General features: G+C 48.0%; 1 protein-coding gene across 1 annotated transcript in view; it reads right to left on the bottom strand.

Annotated features, from left to right (window-relative positions):
• The window catches only part of LOC306915140 (inner centromere protein A-like), a gene marked incomplete at its 5' end in the record, with an annotated part of 35,859 nt that overhangs the window by 19,281 nt on the left and 3,727 nt on the right, over nucleotides 1-12,851 (bottom strand). The window lies entirely within an intron of this gene.

Below are 12,851 nucleotides of genomic sequence, written 5' to 3' on the forward strand. Positions count from 1 at the left end.
CGAGGCAAAGGCTGGACTACAGTCCGGTTGCACGTAGCACCCCAGCTTTGCCGCGCACAGGAGACGCTCGATCCAGAGGCCCCGCTCAAGCGCGGCCTATACCGGCTCCTCGTAGCCGCGCTACAGCCACGGTCTCCTCCCAGGCAGCTGCAGACAGGGCCGACGAGGCCCGCTACGAAGCTTGTGGAGCCAGACCAAAAGCGGCGCCAAGAACGTCTACCATTGCTCGCCCTCTCATTCCTCGTCAGGTAAGCACCGAGGCTCGACACCCAGTAGCTGGGCCTCGCCACGAGATCCCAGTTATTGTGGAAGGGCGCTCCGCCAGGCCGATAGCGAAGCCCCGTCTTCGCACCGCGGCCTCCACTACCATGGCAGCCCGCCTAGACCCCTCTCCACCACGCAGCACAGGTCCTGTGCAGGACTGGGCTGGTCTTGAAGAGGGGGAAATCGACTATGACGAACTCCCCTCCCCCCAGGAGAGGAACTACGATGAGTATGATGTCATAGACGAGGGCTACTACCGCGAGGACGGGCGAGAGCAGGACTACTCGGAGGAGGAAGACGAGTATGTCTATCGTCGCCAGTTCCAGGACGGTGAGGACTTCGAGATGGAGGAATTTCCTCCCCTCGTCGTCAAACAAGTGGTCGAGGCAGTACACCCACCACCTCAGCCCCTCGCTGATCTCCCCAAGGATTCTTCTACCTTGATGGAGATTTACAAGAGGGCTGCGATCCGCTGTAACCACTCCTGGGAGGAGGTTGCTAGCGAAATGGTGCTGTTTGAGGGACGCTCTGAAGACAACCTCCCCCCTCCTGCACCAAGAAAGCAAGCCATTCCTCAGGCCAAAGGCTTCGTGGACACCATGACCAAAGCCTGGATTAACCCCATGGCCAAGACAGAGGCTATGCACCGCCGTGGCAAGGGGACAGCCACTGAAATGAAGGGCATGGACAAGCTGAACCTGCTCAACATGCCTCCCATGGACAGAGCCATGGCCTCTTATCTGGCCAACCCCCAAGCCCCCACTGTGATCCCACAGGACAAGGAGCCAGTCTTCTCCAATGCAGCCGACAAGGAAGGGTCAAAGGTCAACAAGTGGCTGTATGACCATATGACCTTCGTCGCCAGGGGACTCAACGCGGGGTCTCTCCTCCATGGGTCCATGAAGGCTCTCCTCTTGACGATGGGCAACATATCTACCCCAGAGAACCTGGCTGAGATGCGCCGCCTGGTACACGAGCAGGCCCAGCTCCAGTACAACATCACCAAGCACACTGGAGCGGCTCTGGCGTCCTGCATCCTTCTGGAGCGGATGAGGTGGGTGAACCTCGCCCCTCTCCCAGATTCCGTCAAGAAGGACATGGTGGGGAAGAACATATCACACGAGAGCCTGTTCCATGGGGTTCTCGAGGATATGTCAGTCTCCATCCAGAAGGCGGAGACGTCAAACAAAACCATGAAGGCCCTCCAGCCACTGGCTGTCAAGAACCCAGTCGGCCGCCCCAAGGCCAAGCGTCCCCCATGGAAGCCCAAGGCGGACGGAAAGGGCCCACCCAGGCCCCCGAGGGACTACTCCGACGACAGGCAGCGTCCACCACAGGGTCCACGCCCCGACCGCCGCCGCTCCCCTCCGCCCTACAAGCCCAGAGGAGGAGGGCCCAGAGGACGAGGAGCCGGGAAACGGAAGTGACCCGCATGGCGGGTCCCTGAGGGGGGTCAGAGCCTCACCCCCCCATTTTCTCCCACAGAGTTCAAGGCCGGAGGGAGTGGTCACGGACCTCACCTCCGAGCCGGCGTCGAAGCGCTTGAGGACGTGTGTACAAACTGCCATGGGCAGCAATGTACACACGTACCAAAATGTTGTTATGTGCAATTCACGTGCAAGTGTTCAAAATGTTTTTCTTACATTAAAGATTCAAAAAACAAAAAAAACACAAAAAACAACAAAACGAACTCTGAAGGGCATATGCCCACCTATGGGAGAAATAACCCATTCTGCATCAGCACAGGCTGGTGCAGTCCAGGACCGTCACGCCAAATTTTCTCTTCACTACCAGAAGAAACCACTAGAGGGAGACATTCCACACAAGGTGAGTCTTCCCCTAGGCAAACCGTTTCAACATGCCCACAAGCCACAAGAAGACGTCACCAAACAGGCGGGCCTCCCCCCACACACGGGGAACCCCCTGTCACGTCATCTGTTGAAATGGCGGGAGTGCGGGGCATCCTCATGGATCATGCGCACTATAGCGACCGGATACAGGCTCCAATTCGCGTCGAAACCGCCCACTTTCGAGAGAATCTTATTCTCGCAAGCGAGTGGACAGGAAGCAGGCATTCTGCGGGAGGAGATCACATCCCTCCTGCAAAAAGGTGCCATCATGGAGGTTTTTCACAAGCAGGAAATGAACGGATTTTATTCCCGCTATTTCCTGGTGAAAAAGAAAGGCGGCGGGCTGAGACCTATTTTAGATCTCAGAGCCCTCAACCGCTATCTGAAAACCTTCCGCTTCAAAATGTTGACACCACCAGTCCTACTGCGATCTATCCGCAAAGGGGACTGGTTTACATCAATAGACCTACAGGACGCTTATTTTCACGTTCCAATATACCCACCGCACAGAAAATTTCTGCGCTTCGGGTTCGAGGGGAGAGTGTACGAGTACACGGTCCTCCCCTTCGGAATGTCACTGAGTCCGAGAGTCTTTGTAAAATGTACAGCAGCGGCTATCGCCCCACTGCGACAACAGGGCCTTCGTCTAGCAACATACATAGACGATTGGATCCTATCTGCGGACTCTCAACAAGAGGCGCTGTCACACACACACGTAGTGCTCAGCCACCTCCGCTCTCTCGGGTTTCTAATCAACTACGAGAAGAGCATGTTAACGCCGACGCAGTCAATAGACTTCATCGGTATAACCCTGGACTCCGCCTCTTACAGAGCTCGTCTGAGTCAAGAGAGAATAGACGCAATGCTACAAACTGCGACATCATTCAAGAAGGGACGCTCGATTCCCTTCCATGTATGTCTCAGGATGGCGGGGCTTATGGCTTCTTCAATCCATTTAATCCGCCTGGCCAGGTTACACATGAGACCATTCCAGCAATGGATGAACTCTCTGCGTGTACCTATGTACCGTCGCCACCAACGGGTAGAAGTGACATCACACTGCATACTAGCCCTGAAATGGTGGACAGACAGACGGATCCTTTCAGAAGGCGTCCCCATGGGGAGACCTCTGATCAGGAAAGTGGTCACCACAGACGCAAGCATGACCGGCTGGGGAGCCACGCTAGAGGGTGCCACGACCAGGGGGGTGTGGTCGGAGCGCTTACGCTCCTCCCACATCAACTATTTGGAACTGATGGCGGTTTTCCTCGCACTGAGGCAATTCGAACCGCTCATACAGGGCTGCCACGTGCTGGTGAGGACAGACAACACAACGACGATGTGTTACATAAACAAACAAGGCGGTCTCAGGTCCCCCCCTCTTCATCAGTTAGCTCGAGAGCTCATTCTATGGAGCGACTCTCGGCTGCTGTCCATCACAGCATGTCATGTCCCCGGTATTCTGAACACAGGAGCAGACCTGTTGTCCAGAGGACCTCTCCGCTACTCAGACTGGTCTCTACACCCACAGGTAGTCACACAGATCTGGAGCAAGTACGGGACACCCAAAGTGGATCTGTTCGCCACAGAAGGGAACACGAAGTGTCCTCTCTTCTTCTCGATAGAGGGGCCATCGACGCTGGGACTGGACGCCCTGTCACACCGATGGCCCAGAGACCTACTCTATGCATTTCCCCCACTGACCCTCATTCCTCCCACTCTGGACAGGGTGAGGATTCAGGGCCTGACAATGCTCCTAGTAGCCCCAGCCTGGGGGGTCTGGAGGTCGGAAATAACTCACCTCCTCTACGACCAACCGTGGCGACTCCCTCTACGAGTGGATCTTCTCACTCAAGCAGGTCGGGAGATCTTCCACCCTCGCCCAGGGGACCTAGACCTATGGGTCTGGCCCGTGAGAGGGTGATGTTGTCTGACGTAGGTCTCCCTCCGAATGTCATAGACACAATTCAGAGGGCAAGGGCTCAGTCAACAAGGGCCCGCTACGACACGGCCTGGCGCGTCTTCGAGCAGTGGTGCTCAACACGGCCTACCCAGGTGGTCCCCTACCAGGCGTCAGTAGTGGACATTTTGACTTTCCTACAGGAATTCCTAGACAGGGGTCTAGGCCTCTCCTCAGTCAAAAACAACCTGGCAGCAATCTCAGTCTGCCATGTGGGGTTTGATAACGAGACGGTATGGAAACACCCTCTCGTCAGGCAGTTCGTTAAAGGCGTACGAAGGGAACACAGGGTCAACAGATCCCTGGTCCCCTCCTGGGATCTAACGCTGGTCCTGAAGGCTTTAACCATGGACCCCTTCGAACCACTGTCGACAGTTAGTTTGAAGAACCTGACACTGAAGGTAGCCCTCCTAGTTGCCTTGACAACTGCTAAAAGGGTCAGTGACCTACACGCCCTCTCGACCTCGCCAGAGTGCATGAGGTTTGATGACAGGTCAACCAAGGTCACCATCAAACCTAACCCAGCCTTTATCCCCAAGAACGCTCTCTCTGTGTGCGTTCCAGTGGACTTACAGGCTTTCCACCCCCCTCCTTTTGCTTCAGATGAAGACAGGAGGCTAAACTGTCTCTGTCCAGTAAGAGCTTTACGCACATACGTGGACAGGACGGTTCCCTTTAGGATAGGGAACCAACTATTTGTATCCTGGGGTACCAGGACCAAAGGAAAGCCTGTCACAACGGTTAGTATCTCCAACTGGATAGTGCAAGCCATCCGCCTGGCTTATACTAGTCAGGGAGTGGAGCCCCCACAAGCGCTGAGGGCTCACTCCACAAGAGGCATGGCAGCATCCTGGGCACTCTGTAAGGGTGTCCCAATCCAAGAGGTCTGCACCGCTGCGAGCTGGTCCTCTCCCTCAACATTTGCCACATACTATAACCTAGACGTGGCAGCGCCCTCGGTGGCGCACGCAGTGTTGGGGGCTGCCGCACCATAATGGACCTATTAGGCCATTAAACCATGTGTAATCACATGAGTCTAGATGCCCTGGCCTATAATGGACCTATAAGGCCATTAAACCATGTGTAATCACATGAGTCTAGATGCCCTGGACATACCAGGCCTGCCAATAAGCATCTACCCCGGGAATGTATATCAGCCCGAAGCTGCTGCCATTCTCCACTGGGACCGGGCGACCAACCAGAGGTTGTCCAGCCCTCATTAGGTTGCCATATAACCCTGAACACACTTGACTAAGTTCAAGACACGGGAGTTCATAAGGTCCCATAGAGTGAAGTATTTCGTGAACGAATACTTAACAAAACGAAGAGGTTTCTTTAGAAACCAAGGTTTTGTAAGTAGAGTGAGCGAAATACTTCACTCGAAACACCCTTCTGTCTTGGCCCGGCAGAAGGAAAGTGTTCGAATAAAGACGCATGACGTAGGCGCTCACTACATGCTTCGAGAAGCAGGGCGTCTGACGTCATCAGTCTTAAACCCGCAGTACATACATGGATTAATATGTACTGCGGGAGTATATTAATGAAGTTTCTGCCCTTTTGCTCCGCAAGGGAAACATCCCATAGAGTGAAGTATTTCGCTCACTCTACTTACAAAACCTTGGTTTCTAAAGAAACCTCTTCGTTTGTTTAGTTGAGTTCTACAGTGTGCAGGCTTTAGTATTGTGGTATACCGGTCCAGCATGTTTGTTTGCATATATGGATTTGATTGTGCTTTGCATGGGCGTGATACTGTGAGGGCACCATGACTTTGTGTTTTATGTTCTTCATAGTGCATTTGTGCTTTTTAGCTGTGGTTCGCAACCTGTTTGCCAGGGCCCACTGGTGGGCTGTGAGGATAATGCAAGTGGGCTCCCAAATAATTGGCAAAACAGGCTACAACCTCCAAAAATAATCATATTTGAACTCGGGACCCCTCCAAAATAGTCATATTTGAACTGGGGACCCCCCAGACATTACATTTAGTGTTACTCGGTTTTACTGTTGTTTTGTTTTTGCCTCTTTCGTATATTATTTGACAATTTGGCCAATGCTTGACCAGTTTTTATTATATAATTTGTTGATTACTTTTGATGCAGTAATGGTCTTTCCTTAAATTTCCTTGATTGAGAACCACTAGTGCAGGGGTGGGCAACCTTGACGATGGAGAGGGCCACTGTATTTCCGCACTGACTTCAGGGGGCCACATTTCATATTAATGTCGTAGCAAAAATAGCCGATCTACAATCTCGTCGCACTGCGACGAGTTTTGAGCTTGTAGATCGGCTATTTTTGCTATTATTTGAATTGAAATCCAGATTATAATTTTTTGCTATTTTTGAATTGGAATCCTGAAAAGTAACATTTCTATTTAATCTTCCGATGGCTTTCAAATGCCTTCAATTATAGTTATGTTAACTTTATGAACTAAATACAAATGCATTGGACATAAGAACATTTTAATAGTAGCCATTAAGCTACTAATTTAGACTGAAGTAATTAAAGCGGGTCATGTTTGCAAATCAACAATATCAGTATTCTGATATTAACCTGAGGGCCACATTAAGTGAAGATGGGGGCCGCATGTGGCCCCTGCGACGCCAGTTGCCCATGTATGCTAGGGGAATAAAGGATTGTCACATACGTGTTGGAAAGTGAAGTCTGGTGCATGCATGCATTCAAATCAAACTTTATTTGTATAGCACATTTACAACAGCCAAGGCTGACCAAAGTGCTGAACAGAGTAAAACAAGACAGTAGAGCATAGCAATATAAAACAATGGAAAAAAGAGACAATAAAATATAAAACAGAGCATACAATAGCACAGAGCAGGAAATCAATATACAGGTAAATCAGGTGCAGTTAAAGGCGAGGGAGAACAGACGAGTTTTGAGGAGGGATTTAAAAGCCCCAATTGACTCGGCAGATCTAATATGGAGGGGCAGCATGTTCCAGAGCTTGGGGCCCGCAGCCGCAAAAGCACGATCACCCCTGCTCCTCTTACTAGTCGTGAGCTCGACCAGCAGCAGCTTGTCCGCAGACCTTAATGCTCTAGATGGGACGTAGGGCACAATTAGGTCAGAGAGGTAGGAGGGAGAGAGAGCGTGAAGTGATTTAAAAACAAATAAAAGCACCTTAAAATCTATTCTAAACTTAACAGGGATCCAATGGAGAGAGGCCAGAACTGGGGTGATGTGGTCTCGTTGAGACAGTCATTGAGACTGTTTATTTTGATTTTACGATGTTTATGCCCCAAAATGACTGGATATACGGGTTCTGTAGCAATTTGTAGCAATTGTAGAAATATTAGACCTTAATTGTTGCATGTTTACGCATGTTTACATTACTTTTTTTCTTTTTCTTTTTACATTTAGTAGAAAACAGCCCATATTGCATCGAGGTGCCCGGACGTCCCTTATAGTGGCCACCTATCCTTTTACCCTTGGCAGTATTCAATCAGAGAATCGATCAACCAAAGAACAGGGTGTACAAGAACCAAAATTTACAAACAACTCTCTACGTTAGTAACATGTTGCTCAGGTTCATGACACAAGGGTCATTTTGGTACTACAACAGGATGACAGTTTATTGAAGCCTTGTATTAAATGTTAGCTGACCCATGCAACCAGTAAAACAAAAATCACACCCGTGGGAACTGAGTGGTGTAAGGTCTTATATAGACAGATCAGCTGTGGTCTGACGTAATGAAATCACACCCGTGTGAACTGGGTGACCATAGCAACCATGCTCATTTTTTTTGGTACGGACAGACACGTAAACTAACAAAGCCAGTTGTAGGAGTGGTTTACACCACTCAAAAATACAATAACAATCATTTCACATTTTAGATCCAAATGTATAAAACAATGACATTTCTCAAGGTTCGAGGTTCCTCTTTATTGGTACATGTTGAGACTAGTAAAATGAGAGTAATCGCTTCTACTGTTTAGAACGATGACCCATCGGGTCTAAAGGGCATTTAGAATTTAACACACACAAACCCACTGCCCCATTTCGGCAATAGAGGTAAAAAAAAAAAGAGAAAGAAAACGGTCCTATTTCAGCAATAGGGGCCAATGGTCACAGTGCTGCCAGATATTCAGATATCAGTTCACAGGATTTGATCTGGATACAGATGTTCCATGTGTCATAATGTACATTCACTTTATCGCTGCACAATATCTGATCTGGCCACAGAGGATGTTCCACGTTTCATAATAGAGGGTAAGCACAGGTGTAGCATTGATGTTAAGGGCTTACAGTATGTTATCGGGGCCATACTGTATGTATCATGGATGATCATCTGGTACATACAACCAAGAGACTGTACTGAACCTGAATACTGCACCTACACAGACAGTCTTCTCTGGGTTTCTATTTTTGTCTCCACCAGGCCGAAGGCATGGGGAGAGAGTATGTTTTGCACTCCGTCCGTCCGTCCGTGTGTCCGTGTGTCCGTCCGTCCGTCCGTCTGTGAACAGGTAATCTCCGGCACCGTTAACCCGGTCGATGTCAAATTTTGCACACACACTCCCTGGATGCCAACGATGAACCTCTGCCCCAGAATTTCCAGAACGGCCTGTTATAGCGCCACCAGGAGGCCGCTTTGTGCAAAACAAGTTTTTGGACAGTACACCTACAGATTTTGTCCAAACATCACGCAAATTGGTACACAGTCTCTCTAGAGCCATTCAACGAAACGTATCTTTCAGATTTCTCAGACTCCATCCTGATTGGCTAAGATTGGCTTCCAAAGTTTGCAGGAGTGCTCAGTTTCAAACAAAATGCTGCAAATCATGGACACATCGTGTGATTTCCGTGAAATTGTGCACGCACATTCCCACTAGGCCGAGGAAGAAATGCCACATGAACATTTTCAACTCAGCCTCATGGTGGCGCTATAACTCGCCGAAAAGTGTTTTTACCTCTAACTGCACGGATCTGTGGATAACTTTGTATGCCAACTCCCTAGAGGCCAAGGAAAAACCTTTGCCTGGAATTTTTCACATCTGCTCTTTATAGCGCCACTAGGAGGCCGACATATGTAAAACACATTTTCTAATATTACTCCTTCAGATTTTATCCAAATTTCACGCAAATCGGTACACATGCTCTCCATAGTCATGTGATCAAGACGCGTTTGTTTGATTTCTCATAATCCACCTTCATTGCCTACGATTGGCTTCTAAACCTTTCAGGAGTAGCCCGCTTTGTACAAATTGCCACAATTACTCAACGCAGCGTCTGATTGCAGTGAAACTGTGCATGCATATTCCCACTAGGCTGAGGAAGAAATGCCACTTGACAGTTTTCAAATCAGCCTCATGGTGGCGCTACAACAGGCCAAGCCGACACACACACACACACACACACACACACACACACACACACACACACACACACACACACACACACACACACACACACACACACACACACACACACACACACACACACACACACACACACACACACACACACACACACACTTTTGTGCTTTTCCAAGTGCTCAAAGCGCTTTACAATATGGTTCATTCATTGGGAGGTGAAGCGGCAAACAGTCGACGCCAGCATCCTCAATTCCCACATTCACACACCGGTTCAGTGTCTTGCCCAAGGACACTTCGACATGTAGACAGGAGGAGCCAGGATTCAAACCGCCGACCCATGGATCATTGGACGACCTGATAATAATAATAATAATAAAACTTTATTTATATAGCACTTTTTTAAACAAAGTTACAAAGTGCTTTGAACAGTCAGACAACAATAACAGAATACATCACAGGTGCTAAAGAAATAACAATAGAAAATGCAAAATAACAAACAGATACAAAATAGAAAAAGTGCCCTTCTGGGCACAGGTCTCCACCAGGAGGATAGGAGTGTGAGTGTGATGTTTGGCAAAATGTTTAGGAGCAATATAAACGTGTATGTGCGTGTGCGCATGCGTACATGCGTGCGTGTGTGTGACGTGGCTTGGCCTGTTGTAGCGCCACCATGAGGCTGATTTGAAAACTGGCAAGTGGCATTTCTTCCAAAGCCTAGTGGGAATATGCATGCACAGTTTCACTACAATCGGACGCTGCGTTGAGTAGTTGTGGCGATTTGTACAAAACGGGTACAAAGCGGGCTACTCCTGAAAAGTTTAGAAGCCAATCGTAGCCAATGAGGGTGGATTATGAAAAATCAAACAAACCCGTCTTGATCACATGACTATGGAGAGCATGTGTACCGATTTGCGTGAAATTTGGATAAAATCTGAAGCCGTAATATTAGAAAATGTGTTTTACATATGTCGGCCTCCTGGTGGCGCTATAAAGAGCAGATGTGAAAATGTCCAGGCAAAGGTTTTTCCTTGGCCTCTAGGGAGTTGGCATACAAAGTTATCCACAGATCCGTGCAGTTAGAGGTAAAAACACTTTTCTGCCAGTTATAGCGCCACCATGAGGCTGAGTTGAAAATGTTCATGTGGCATTTCTTCCTCGGCCTAGTGGGAATGTGCGTGCACAATTTCACGGAAATCACACGATGTGTTCATGATTTGCAGCATTTTGTTTGAAACTGAGCACTCCTGCTTGCTTTGGAAGCCAATCTTAGCCAATCAGGATGGAGTCTGAGAAATCTGAAAGAACAGTTTCGTTGAATGGCTCTAGAGAGACTGTGTACCAATTTGCGTGATGTTTGGACAAAATCTGTAGTTGTACTGTCCAAAAACTTGTTTTGCACAAAGCGGCCTCCTGGTGGCGCTATAACAGGCCGTTCTGGAAATTTTGGGGCAGAGGTTTATCGTTAGCATCCAGGGAGTGTGTGTGCAAAATTTGGCATCGACCGGGTTAACGGTGCCGGAGATTAGCTGATCACAGACGGACGGACGGACACAAGGACACACGGACGGACGGACGGACACACGGACGGACGGACGGAGTGCAAAACATACTCTCTCCCCATGCCTTCGGCCTGGTGGAGACAATCAGGGAGATGCAAAGGCTATTCTATAAAAATGGGTCTTTAGGAGGGTGTTAGAGACTGGGTTAGTCTCAGCTCATCCCCTTTAGTGACCAATTTAGCCTTATACCTCCTGAGCCACAGTCGCCCTAAGGGGGATCTATGAGGATAAGGGTTCCTCATAGATACTTTCTAGAGGATGTACATTCAGCAGTAAATCATTGTCAGTAAAATAACTGTTATTAATCACTAATCAGTGTGTAAGAGTACAATTAGGTGGCGGAGATGGTTGGCAGAGAGATCATTGAATATCCTCCCAAACGGATGCTCATTATGCTGTCATTCATCAAGTATTTTCCGGATGGATGACACACATTAAAGCTACACTATGTAACATTTTCTGTATGAGTAAATTGTAATTGTGTCCAATCTGATAACACAATATAACTTATACAATTGGGGTGGTTGTATTTTGACTCCCTGCTCTTCTATTGAGACATTTAGATCAGGTCAAAGGTCATGTCTCACCTGGATGCCGGATCCGACACGAATTTTGATCTGATGATCAAGTTTCAATTTATGATCAGAAACTGTTCAAGATTCAATTTATCCCTTGAGCAAGCAGGCAGGCTCTAGTCTATTAGCTCAATGATAAAAAAAAAAAGGACAGACAGACACAGAGACAGACACATAAGCCAGGGACACACATAGCTGTCTATAGGAGTGGCTAGCACCACTCAAAAATCTGAATTTATTTGCGCAGGTAACCTCCTCACCTAGGGTGTATTTATTTGAACAGAGAAAGTTGTAATACTTGACTATAGGGCCTGGCTGTCCTGTATGATGTGTACAATACAGTCTGCAGTACAGTACATGCTGTGTGTGTGTGTGTGTGTGTGTGTGTGTGTGTGTGTGTGTATATATATTCATTCAATATATTCATTCTCATGTTCACTGTTGATAGTTTGTACATATACAGTATACCGTCCATTCATATATTAATTCGATTCATAGATTCACTCACAGACTGTATACATTTACAGTATATATGTATATATTGTATAGACTGAACACACATATAGAGGGTATGCGTGTGACATCATCATCAAACCAGGAAGTTATGCAGGAACGCCTACTGAGTGGCAAAAACTACTTTCTGGCCTTGACAGCCTATACATCCACACAGAAAAGTCTTATCTGATTGCATTAAACAACATTAAACAATGTTAAACTCACTTTGCCTGTTGCTTTGCCACTCGATGTGCCATTCACTTTAAGCATGCGCATACTCTCTATTATTAACCTATTCATTCAGAGACCCGGGGCAGATGTCTTTCACTGAGTCTCACTGATGCAATGACACCTGTACCCAAATAAGATTTATCTCATCTTATCTGATCTCATCTTATGATTAAGGACCGAGCATGCAGGTGACAGCCCCCCTGGCCCCGGCCTGGACACAAAGGGCTGAAATGTTCAATGGATTGCATTCGTGATCAGTGATCACTACATTTAATATATCACAAATTAAACTTATATTATGCTTAGGTGAGACCTAGATAGACTACAGTGATTTACAGGTTGAAGGTGGGAATCCCACTCCACCCCGGTACAGTGGTGGTGGTACAGTAGCACACACACACACACACACACACACACACACACACACACACACACACACACACACACACACACACACACACACACACACACACACACACACACACACACACACACACACACACACACACACACACACACACACACACACACACGGCCCCCTTTTTCAAAGAGGGCCATAATAGAAAATATTTAAACACCCAAGGGACAA

This window comes from Electrona antarctica (genome assembly GCF_951216825.1).
Source record: "Electrona antarctica genome assembly, chromosome: 22".
Taxonomy (NCBI): Eukaryota; Metazoa; Chordata; class Actinopteri; order Myctophiformes; family Myctophidae; genus Electrona; species Electrona antarctica.